This window comes from Electrophorus electricus, chromosome 22 (genome assembly GCF_013358815.1).
Source record: "Electrophorus electricus isolate fEleEle1 chromosome 22, fEleEle1.pri, whole genome shotgun sequence".
Lineage (NCBI taxonomy): Eukaryota > Metazoa > Chordata > Actinopteri > Gymnotiformes > Gymnotidae > Electrophorus > Electrophorus electricus.
The window spans coordinates 11,846,600-11,858,853 of NC_049556.1; the positions used below are offsets into that span (position 1 = coordinate 11,846,600).

Below are 12,254 nucleotides of genomic sequence, written 5' to 3' on the forward strand. Positions count from 1 at the left end.
AAGACATTTCAGCATATGATACCCACATACTTGAAGACATGCAGTTTTTATTCAAGGTAAATAGATCTGTGGAACCTGCGGATGATTCATTAAGTATTCGCCTGCAGTTCACCCTGAAGCATTTGTACCTCAGAGGCCTGTGCGTCAGAATCGTGTTTTGGACTTTGTCTATACCACTCAGCAGGTAAATGTGACAGTACAGGTCAGTACAGACCTTAGTGCGCTCACCTGTTCTCTGTACACTCTCAGTTAAACTTTGCAGATGACACACCCTTATAAGTCTAATCACAAACAATTGATAATCTCAAGACATGGACCTCAACACCACCACCATTGTGGAAGTTATAGACTTGAGGAAGTACCCTATAGACTAGTAAAGAACAGTAATTTCAGTGTGGTGGAATCCTGAGACTCCCAAAACACCATCATCTCCAACACTCAGATCGGATGAAATCATCACTTTTATCAAAAAATGAAGCCCAGAAGTGCATGTATTTCTTGACAGCTCAAGAATCTCTTCACATTCCTGTCTTCACGCAGTTCTACGGAGCTGTCACTGAATGGATAATTACATCTTTCATTGTTTGGTTTGGCTTCACTATTGCACAGTCCAGAAACCAGCCAAAGCGTTTTATCAAGTGCCGTTTTATCAAGAGCTGCAGCCTAGAGCAATGACTCAGGACCCCAGGATGTCAGAATATCTCCTCCACCCTGAGCACTTATTTCAGAAGCTCCCCTCTGGAAAAACCAAATACTTGTCACAATGTTGAGTTCTTTTGCCCTCCTGGGCAGTGGGTAATGGGAGACCTGGCTACCCGGGGCCCTCCTGGGCGGTGCGTAATGGGAGACCTGGCTACCCGGGGCCATCCTCAGAAAAACATTGATTTTGGTTGTTCATTTTTCCTGTTATTACAGAGATAAACAATAGACTATGCCTTTCATGAAAGTTCTGTTTGTCTGTGTGTTGTTTGCTTTACTAGCTGTAGCTAGTTACATTTACAAAATATAATTTCTCAAATGAATAAGTGCATAAAAAAGCACTGGAATTGAATTCAAATCATCACATTTTAAATAATTAAATGAATGTGACAGTGTTTCTGCTGCCATAACCAAACAAGTGGCAAGGAGCCCAAAGTGTGGGACTCAGAGCCAGGCTGTGAGGACCCGTGCGCAGACTCAGTGGGTTGTCTGAGGAGCCTGAATAATTGACCGATCAGTGATACATGGTTATGAGTTTTTTAGTTGTGTGTGTATGTCTTATATGTACATAGCTCAGTGGTTAAGGCACTTCACTTGCAATCAGAGGATTGTGGGTTCAAATGCCAAGTTGCCTCTGTGGGGCACCTGAGCGACATCCTTGATGCTCAAGTTGCACTCAGTCATAATTTTAAGTTGCTTTGGATAAATGTGTCAGTTAAATATCAATTATTTTCTGGGTATTTTTGAATAGAACCTACTGAAGAATAATTTGCCATCTATGATAAAATGTAGAGTACATGACAAACATTTTCTCATTTGTTCATTCATAGAGAAAGACATCTGAAGGCAGTCTGTAATATTAATGATGTTAATCTGAAGGCACTCTGTGATATTAATGGTGTTAATCTGAAGGCAGTCTGTGATATTAATAATGTTAATCTGAAGGCAGTCTGTGATATTAATGGTGTTAATCTAAAGGCAGTCTGTAATATTAATGATGTTAATCTGAAGGCAGTCTGTGATATTAATGGTGTTAATCTGAAGGCAGTCAGAAAGAAATTTCGGACCTTGAGAGATGTGAATAAACTGCTAATTTCTTCATTGTATTTTTTTGCTGATTAAAATGAGCGCAAAATTGGTGAGTAAATAAACATTTGCATAACACTGAGTAAAGTTAGAGGATTATACTGCCACTCTGATGACTACAAAGGAACCTCATTTTTGTTTTACAGTGTGGCCCAAGGTTTGGACGACCCTCTAAGCATAAGGCAGTTATCAGTACAAACGTACGTTCAATGGCGCCATCAAGTGTTCATATAGGGTATTATGTTAAGATTGGTGTTACTGACAGAAGAGTTGTTAGAGCTGATCTTCTTCTTCAGTAGCTCTGGCTGGCATCAGCGTGGCAGAGCGCGTATGTGGAAGGGTTTATTGGCCGTGGTGATGCCCACTGTGCCCGCTAAGTCCAGGTTCTGGCCGTCAGGCGGGTGAAAGCTGAAACGCATCAGACAGGTGAAGAAGAGGAAGAGCTCCATCTGCACCATCTGTTCACCTGGACAGGTTCGCTTACCTGCCAGAGCACAGTACAGTCAGCACAGGGGACAGAGCCAGGGCCTCTCCCTGAGACACACACACACACACACCATCCCTGACCACTTACCTGAGACACACACACGCACAACACTCACCATCCCTGACCACTTACCTGAGACACACACACACGCACAAGCAATCTGACTGTTCATCTCATGTGAGCTGCACTTTATAGAAAAAAAAAAGTAAAAATGATAATCAATTTAATAAAAACCTTTTGCTACTGTGGTAATAAAAATGACTTAGTGCTCCTTTACCTGATGTCAGTAAGTCTTGGCGAACACTTAAATTCTTGCCTCTGCTTTAGGGAGAACTCTGTGTGTGTGTGTGTGGGGGGGGTGGTTTTGTTCAGTGACTCCAAAAATATATTATTTGCAAACTTTGTGAAATGTGGCATTGGCAGACAAAACGCTAAAAAAATATTGTATAAGTATTGTATCAATATATTTAAATATTTGTTTTAATATAAAAATACCAAACTGTCTTACGTTACCTATGGAAAAGGGAATAAAACGTTCTTTCTTCAGAAATTTGCCGTTCTCGTCCAGGAAGTGTCCAGGGTTGAACTGGTCTGGCGTTCTGAATTCCTTCTTGTCTTGTATGATGGGTGTCAGCAAGGGGAACATCGTCACTCCCTACAGTACGACAACAACACAGGAGTCAGACTGAAACACTGTCACTCCCTACAGTACAACACCGAGACAGGAGTCAGACTGAAACACCGTCACTCCCTACAGTACAACACCGAGACAGGAGTCAGACTGAAACACCGTCACTCCCTACAGTACAACACCGAGACAGGTGTCAGACTGAAACACCATCACTCCCTACAGTACAACACCGAGACAGGAATCAGACTGAAACACCGTCACTCCCTACAGTACAACACCGAGACAGGAGTCAGACTGAAACACCGTCACTCCCTACAGTACAACACCGAGACAGGTGTCAGACTGAAACACCATCACTCCCTACAGTACAACACCGAGACAGGAGTTAGACTGAAACACAGTCACTCCCTACAGTACAACACTGAGACAGGAGTCAGACTGAAACACAGTAACTCTCTACAGTACAACACCGAGACAGGTGTCAGACTGAAACACCATCACTCCCTACAGTAAGATAATGAGAGATGATAGCTGTAAATAAAAAAAAAACAGCAACCAATTCATACATATTCTTGTTTACTACAGGACTGGTTTTTGTCTGGGAGTGGAACTAATCAAAACTGCTCATTAGTTTGTCTGCAGGGTCTCACTGCTGTGTACATGCCAGCATGCCTCTTCTGGGGACATTCTGACGGGTTCCGTAATGCAAGTGTCAGGTCTGTCCCCACTTTTGATTCCTGGAGGCACTACCAGCCCTCACCACCAGAGGTCCGTGTTCCCTGAATAATAACTGTTTCCAGGCCTACTTATTAGATTCACCTGTAGACTAGCAGCATTTATTATCCCAGCCTATATAAACTCTGTGTCTAGCCGCCTAGTCTTGCCATTTTGCAGAGTGCAATTCTGAGTCTTTTCCTTTGTGTTGTCACTTTTTGGTTATTTGTTTTTTGTTTTCCGTCTCTGCCTACTGAATTTTGCATGGTTCTTGTCTCTGGTCTTTTCTTGGTTCTGACCCCTTTGTCCAGTGCCTCTGACTTTGGCTGTTGTCCTGCGTTTCTGTACCTCTACCCTGTTTTTGTTTGCCTCACAAAATCTATTAGCAAAATAACAGGAAATCTGGCCAATGATATTTATGGTTTTCACACTAGGGGTGGGACTACAGCAGTCTGGCTCTTTTCAGCATTCTTAGTAAAACCTCACTACATCCACGCTACCTTAGCCAGCGAGCTTCAGACGGGGAGGGAATAGTGAGAGTCAGAGACGCCTAACTGAAAAGCCTTCCTAACCTAACCCTAACCTTAACCCCTAACCTTTCTCAAGGCTGCCCTTCCATGAGTGGAATCTTACAGTAATTCAGTGAGTCGGCCAACTCTGTCTATAAATCTTAGCCAGAAATTAAATGTTGTGTACATCGTTTATGAACTACAGGAGGGGCCCTGGCTAACATCTAATCGGCAGCATATATGGCACTGTTGTCGTGTTCTGGGATCCAAACCATCATTTAAGGATGTGTTTCGGGGGGGTCAGGGTTATGCAGAATGACACCCCCCCCACCACCACTGTACACCTCACACCACTGATTAAGACTAACCTTAGGAATGAAGTATCCTGCCAGTATCGGGTCTCTGTTGGTCACTCTGGGTGGAGTGATGTTAAGGGCGTTAGCAGAGCGCAGAACTTCATGGACCACTGCGTAGGTGTAGGGCATTAGAGCTCGGTCAGCCATGGAGGGCTCATGCCTCCATCCAATCACCTGATCAATCTCTGCATGGACTGACTCTGTGTGTAAAGCCCCCCCCCACACACACACAAACCTTTATAGTTCTATCCATTCCCTTAAGCTATATTCGTTCTGGTTTATTAGATTGAAGTATGACATGATGAGGTGTGGTTGAGGTTAGAATGGTCTTACCCTGCACTGTGGGATATGTGGCCATATAAAGCATGGACCATAGGAGATTGTTGGAGGTGGTTTCTGTCCCAGCTGCAAACAGATCCACCACGCAGCAGAGCAGGTTCTCCTCAGTGAACTGAGCTTGGATGTCCTTACACGGAAGCGAGTATGACGTGTTTACTCTGCAAAGGCAACGTGTGCGACTGTTCCACAAGTGTGACTGTTCTACACATGTAACTTCCACACGTGTGACTGTTCTACATATACAACTGTTCCACCCATATGACTGTTCTACATGTGCGACTGTTCCACATGTGATTGTTCTACATGTGTGACTGTTCTATATGTGACTGTTCCACACGTGCAACTGTTCAACTTATGTGACTATTCCACACGTGTGACTGTTCTACATGTGTGACTGTTCCAGAAACAACATTTCATGGCGTTTTTGGCAATAAAACGTTTTAGCAGTAAGAAAACACCCAGCAAAACATAAAATGCCTAAAAACTCTATCCATGTTAAAATTTATTACAATATCTACTGAAATATAAAAGTAAACACGGTTCCTGTGTAAAGTCACCAAAGAATTCAATGCTGATATTCCGATATTCATCCCACTAATCAAACCAGTGGATAATGTGTGCACCAAACACCTCCTGGATCTCCTGAAGGTAGCAGTCGATGTAATCTCTGGGGCAGTCTGTGTTTCTGTCCCGCCTATGCCTGTCAATCTCCTCCTGGCTGAAGTGTTTGATCTTAGACAGGCTATTGAAGGCTGTTTAGTGTTTCCCTGGCAACCAGGACATGAGGGTAGGAAACTGGTTGTACATCTGTGCAAGAGCAAAGTGCGCCACTTATCACTGGACCCCACAATCGCCACCGAGCTTACAAAGTGCAGCTGGGATGGACAGCCAGGTCTATACGGCCTGCCATACTGATAAACCAATTAGATAAGCCCATTAGAGGAAAAATCTGCAGGAATTACGCAGCTATCCATGTACAAAATCATCATAAACGCACATTTAGCCACACCTCCTTGGACCTCTTACCTGGCCCCAGATATTCGCAGGTAGCTGAACCACGTCGTCAAAGTACAGCAGTATCCGACGGAAGTGGCGGTCATCGTAGTCAAACCTGCGGCCGACCACCAGGCTGCAGATGATGTTGGCCAGTGCGCTGGTCACGACATGGTCAAGGTCGAAGGGCAAACCAGAGAAATTAAAGCATGTGCCAAGGTGCACTGGTGACATGGCAAAGTGCCCCGCAGGGAGTGCAAATTGGAGCCCCAACACCATGCTACACCAGTCACGTTAGAGCACACACACTGCACACACTGCCCAGCATATTGTGCTTGTAATGGCAGGAGAGGAGTGCCCCACAGGACACCAAAGACTTCAGTGTAAGACATGGTTGCAGAAACTGCCCTGTAGGAAACTACAGACGTGTACCTGAAACACGGGCGTGGGACTGGCCGCACAGGAATCCCCAGGCTCGTGTCGGCCATGACCTGACCTCGGTGAGCGAGCAGGGCTTCACACAGGTAGCGGTTCTCCTGCAGGATGGAGTGCTCCAGGCTCTGCTTCCCCATGCCGAAGTCCTTCAGCACGGCTAGCGTGAAGCGCCTGTGCTGGGCCCACTTGCGGCCGCTCGACGAGATCAGACCTGTTCACCAAGATCAGACCTGTTCACTGAGATCAGACCTGTTTACTGAGATCAGACCTACTCACTGAGATAAGATCTGTTCACCGAGATCAGACCTGTTCACCGAGATCAGACCTGTTTACTTAGATCAGACCTTTTCACCAAGATAAGACTTCTTTACCAAGATCAGAACTGTTCACTGAGATAAAACTTGTTTACCGAGATCAGACCTATTCACCGAGATCAGACCTGTTAACCGAGATAAGACTTGTGTACCGAGATCAGACCTACTCACTCAGATAAGACCTGTTTAATGAGATCAGACCTGTTCACCAAGATCAGACCTGTTTGCAGAGATAAAACTTGTTTACTGAGATCAGACCTGTTAACTGAGATAAGACTTGTTTACCAAGATCAGATCTGTTCACTGAGATAAGACCTGTTTACTGAGATCAAAGCTGTTTACCAAGATCAGATCTGTTCGGCGAGATCAGAGACCAACACAGTTCAGGACAAACATGTTCTTCACTCCACTTATTAGACTCATTTATTGCTATTTTGTGACGTGACGAACATGACAGCCTCATCCCAGATGCTTGGAGTTTTAAAATGTGTCTCTTCAGTCCAGACAATCGGCAAGAAGTCAAGCACCTAATCTGGTTATTTATTTTGAACTGAATTATATAATTACATTAACTTTGTTTTTAATAATACCACATTTTAACGAGAGAGTTATTCTAACAGAACACATTTTGTTTTTGTTTACCCAATCCTCTGGACAGTCTGTCGTTCAGTGGGTAGTGTGCCCGATCAGCAAAGATGTCTGCTTTTTCCACAAATGCCTCTTTGAAGCTCTTGTATCCAGAGAGCAGAATGCAGGGCTGGTTTCCAAGGTAGAGCATGCTAACGTCCCCATAGTGCTCAAACACCTGAGGACAAACACACTGCTCCATCAGTGCACACCCACGCTACACCCACTCAACACCTCTAAACATCTCCAAGAAGACTATGACAACAGTCCTACATCTGAACTGGGAATATGTCAAATCCTGACCTTCGTGAAAGATCCCACAGGATCCCGGAAGCTGAGGCTGAGCAGGTTCCCTATGACAGGCAGTGGACAGGGGCCAGGAGGTGTGTTCTGGGCTCGATTGGCACGCAGGTATTTCACCAGCAGCACAGTAACACACAGAAAGACAAGGATGAACTTTGCGTTCAGCCACATGCCAGCTGTATCCCACGATGCACTTATCACTGGTACCATGTTTCTCCTGCTGACTAATAAAAAAATCTTATCAACAATTACACATTACAGCCAACACTTATCTCCGCCAATGTTTAACCAATATCTACACGGGTGAGAAAGTCTGTGATGGAGGCAGGATCTGTGTCTGATCTGTGCATTAGAGTTTTTTATAACACAGACTGGATCTGTGTCTGATCTGTGCATTACAGTGTTCTATTACACAGACTGGATCTGTGTCTGATCTGTGCATTACAGTGTTCTATTACACAGACTGGATCTATGATTGATCTGTGTCTGATCCGTGCATTAGAGTTTTCTATAACACAGACTGGATCTGTGTCTGATCTGTGCATTACAGTGTTCTATTACACAGACTGGATCTGTGTCTGATCTGTGCATTACAGTGTTCTATTACACAGACTGGATCTATGATTGATCTGTGTCTGATCCGTGCATTAGAGTTTTCTATAACACAGACTGGACCTGTGTCTGATCTGTGACTGATCTGTGCATTAGAGTGTTCTATAACACAGACTGGATCTGTGTCTGATCGGTGACTGATCCGATGTTCCCGACTCGTGCGCACGGAGACCGGTAGGCGTGACTCGATAGGGCTCACGAGCCTCTCAGGTATGGTGTGTTTTATTAATTTTACTGTAGACATATTTATTCCGGCACAAGATTTGATTCCTGTTCTGCGTTTTGATGCGAGATTGTGTCATTATTTACAACAGCTAAAGCCGGTAGCACACGTGTACATTCAGATGTAATTAAAACACATTATGGTGCTTTTTTGTGTGAAATAAATCTATCTACAGCCCGTTTCCCCGCGCGCATTGTGTGCGCTGCTTAACAAACGTACGAACATCAGAGGAACCTCCGAAATCTCGCAGCAAAGCTGCCGGCTCCTTTGGGTCTGGCACCACCGCTACCCTGTTTGAACTCGGCAGCGGTGCTGCAGTATATTAGCCTGCACCCGCCTGCACGCGCGGTGCTGGGCGCAGCCTACCTGCATGCAGGTGCGGATGGAACGGTAGAGGCGCACGCGCGAACCAGGTGTCCGGCTTCAGTGCGCGTTTGGAAGGTTTGCGCAGCACCTTCTGCTGCCGTCGGGCGGCGGGACTGTGGGATCGTGCTTACAGCGTTACTTCTGACTGGTCAGTGTCCTCGCATCACGCCGACCCGTCTTGCGGTCTCAGTGCGTCTACCTGCGCGAGACCCTACCGGCTTCTTTCGCAGGGTGCAGTCTTAGTGCCGAGCGCCAGCGACCGTAGCTGTGCGCAGATATCCGAATTTAAAGAAAGTATCTGCCTTCTCATTCCTGTGCTTGAGTCCTTAGCTGGGTAATGTTAGCCAGCGCAAATTTTGATACAGCGCGGCAGAGGTGTTCGTTTACCCGACCTACAGTAACGTTAGTTAAACACGACTTTTAGCGCTGTGCGTGTGCATATTCTTGGTTCAAGGTCACAGTCACGGGACTGAGTGATGGGAGAAAAACGATCGTATCTCATTTATTTTAAACAACACACTGAGGCGTCAGCTGTTGAAGCCAAAGTCGCTCGTATTAGAGAGCGGGGCTTTTCTTTACGATACCATTCGCAGCGGATCCCGTGGTGGTGGGGTGTTGTTGTTGTTGTTGTTGTTGTTGTTGTTGTCGTCGTCGTCATCTTAATAGACACTTGACTATTAAGGTACTGGACTAGTAATCAGAAGGTTGCCAGTTCAAATCCCACCACCAGGTTGCCACTGTTGGGCCCCTGAAAAGACCCTTAACCCTCAATTACTCAAGTTGTGTTCAGTCAGAATTGTAAGTCAGATAAATGCTGTAAATGTAATAAACAGTTTGATAATTGTATGATGATTTGAGTGGGTAGCTGCATGTGTATTAGCCCATTTGAGTCATGAAAACATTTAGCATTATCCATTTATACCTCACTGTGTGGCAAACTGACTGCTGAGCACCGAGGATACGGGGCCGCTCCCCTGAGTTTTGGAGCTCTGTGTTTTTCCACTTCCAGAATCTCCCAGACATGCTTTCGGTATTTGGCATCAGGACCAGAAATGTTTTGTACCAGGTTTGTTGTTTTTAAGTGGAACTCTGACTTTTATGGAAATAGCTTAAGAAATAAGGGAATGTGTTTTATTAGGGTCTGCTTCAGCTGTTTCTCATCAGAACAGAATATATTTGACTTTAACCCACAGAGTGGGCAGTGATAAGTGCTGGTTCAGTGGTTAAAGTACTTGACTTGTGACTTGTGGTTACCAGTTCAAATCCCACCACTGCCAGGTTGGGCCCTGAGCAAGACTGTTAACCCTCAATTACTCAAGCTGTATTCAGTCATAATGGAAGCTGCTTTTAGATAAAAGTGCTAAATGTAATGAACTTAGTGGTGCCTGTTCTTAGCTGTTGCTATCATAATCTATGCTTAATTAAAAAAAAAAGAGAATCAAACCCAAACATATGACCTTACACATCTGATCCATGTAACTGAAGAATCTCTGCAGATTCTCCCAAACTGATTAGGTGTCCAGTGAACGCTTTAGGGGGTGTTTAGGTTGTACACACACAAAGCGCTGCTTAGTGAGGATTCAGCATATGAAGCCTTCTAATGCACCCTGTCCACTATGGGTAGCTTCCATACTGCAACAGACCTTAAATAAAATCAACAAAAATGATTTTAATATCTTTTTTTTTTTTTTTTTTTTTTTTTTACAGTGCTTTATTAAATTAACAACTACTTTTAACTTAATGGCTTATTAAAAATAACAACACGTAAGAACAAGCTTTCAAAAGTTAAAACAGCTAAAAAAAAAACCCCCAACTAGAACATAAACGCATTTACTGAGTCACCTGACAATGATGCATTATGAACTTATTAAGGAATTTTTCTCTTTGCTACACGCAGAACCCGGGGTGCCGTTCCCGACGCAGCCACACGATGGCACTGCTGAGTTTCTGAAACATCAAGTTCCTGAGCGCTGGCTGCGGGGCACATTCGTGTCCTGCGTCACCGAGGAGCTGCGTTCGTGCGTGAAAACAGGCAGCAGGTGAGACTCAGACTCAGCTGCTCCCCGTCCGTGGAAATGGGGTGAAGCGAATATAAAAGACACACTCTGTTCCCAAATCAGTACTTTGTGTAATTGTTAGACACATGCTCTTTTACACTCTAGCAGAACTCTGGTGGTTTTAACTTTATGATGCATATGACCCCTGACTGTGAGCAGTCCTGCAGATAAAACAAACGCGTGCGGGCGCGCGCGCACACACACACACACACACACACACACACACACACACACACACACACACACACACACACGGTTTCCCCAGTAGTTGGTACTGGTTGTATCACCCTGCAGAAGTGATTTTGTTGCTGATCCATGTGTGCAATGCTAGACAGCTTGGGCCTGCCAGACCTTCTGGTGCCCAGACCAGGGCCTTGCCTGACTGCTGGCCCAGCTCACTGCACGCTTCATGGGCCTCTGCACTCTCTTTGTGATTGTGATTTATGGTGCTCCATCTGTTCCTGAATATAAAGATTAAGAGTGTGTGCGTGTGTGTGGTTGCTTGCTTGCTTGAATATGACTAGAAACTCTAAATGTAATTCCTCCTTTATCAGTATTCTCTTGGTTATTGCAGATTCTTTTAAACAGGCAGTTTTCTGGACATTGTGGGAGACTGGGATGCTGGCAAGAGGAAAATGCTACTTTTTCTATTCCTTTAGGGCTGTGTGTGTGTGTGTGTGTGTGTGTGTGTGTGTGTGTTCAGTGCTGGTATTTCAGGAAAGCCTCTGATTGTAGGATCAATGCATCTACATTTGGCATGAGTTCAGACAGCAGCTTTTGTGTGTGTGTGTGTTTTTTTTTCCGGCACTCACTCCTACATTTAAAAAGAAGCCCTTTTATTTGAAAGATTTCTAGCACAGAAGGCCCTGCCTGGGTTTTGTGCATCCTTGAACATTGTTGGATTTGGCTGGAGGTTTGTGTGTTGAGGCTGGGCAGAGTGAGGGGTGTTGGAGAGCATTTGTGGCTCCAGGAACATACCAACAAGCTCGGTGTTTGTCCTCACAAGTAAACTAATACAGGAATACTGTAGTGAAAGATGTGGAGGTAGTCAGAATTGTTCTGAAGAACCCAGTGTTTCCAGAGAAATGGGACATTTCAGACAGAGGTCCTTCATCAGCTGTGCAAGCAATGAAGAAGCACTTTGCTTGCACAGCTGATGAAGGACCTCTAACTGAAATGTTCCATTTATTCTGGAGACCTTGTATAGAACACTGTAACTTTATATAGCAGTTTATATAGAAACATAACCTGGTTTCACCTCCTAGAACTCCAGAAGCACTTTGTTCAGGTGATGGATCTCGCCCTGTTTCTCTGGAAACATTCTGTACTTCTGACTACTTCTGCATCTGTGTATAAGTAATGAATTATTATGAATCAGCTTAATAACTGATACTCTAATATTGTGTGATTTGATTAACTGATATTATAATACTGTGTAGTCTGATTAACTGATATTCTAATACTGTGTGGTCTGATCAGCTGATATTCTAATGCTCTGTGAAT

The 12,254-nt window shown here is 44.5% G+C and overlaps 1 pseudogene; it reads right to left on the reverse strand.

Moving 5' to 3' along the window:
- Positions 1–2,096: 2,096 nt before the first annotated feature.
- LOC113590506 lies at positions 2,097–7,664 on the reverse strand (annotated as a pseudogene).
- Between the last annotated feature and the right edge of the window lie 4,590 nt (positions 7,665–12,254).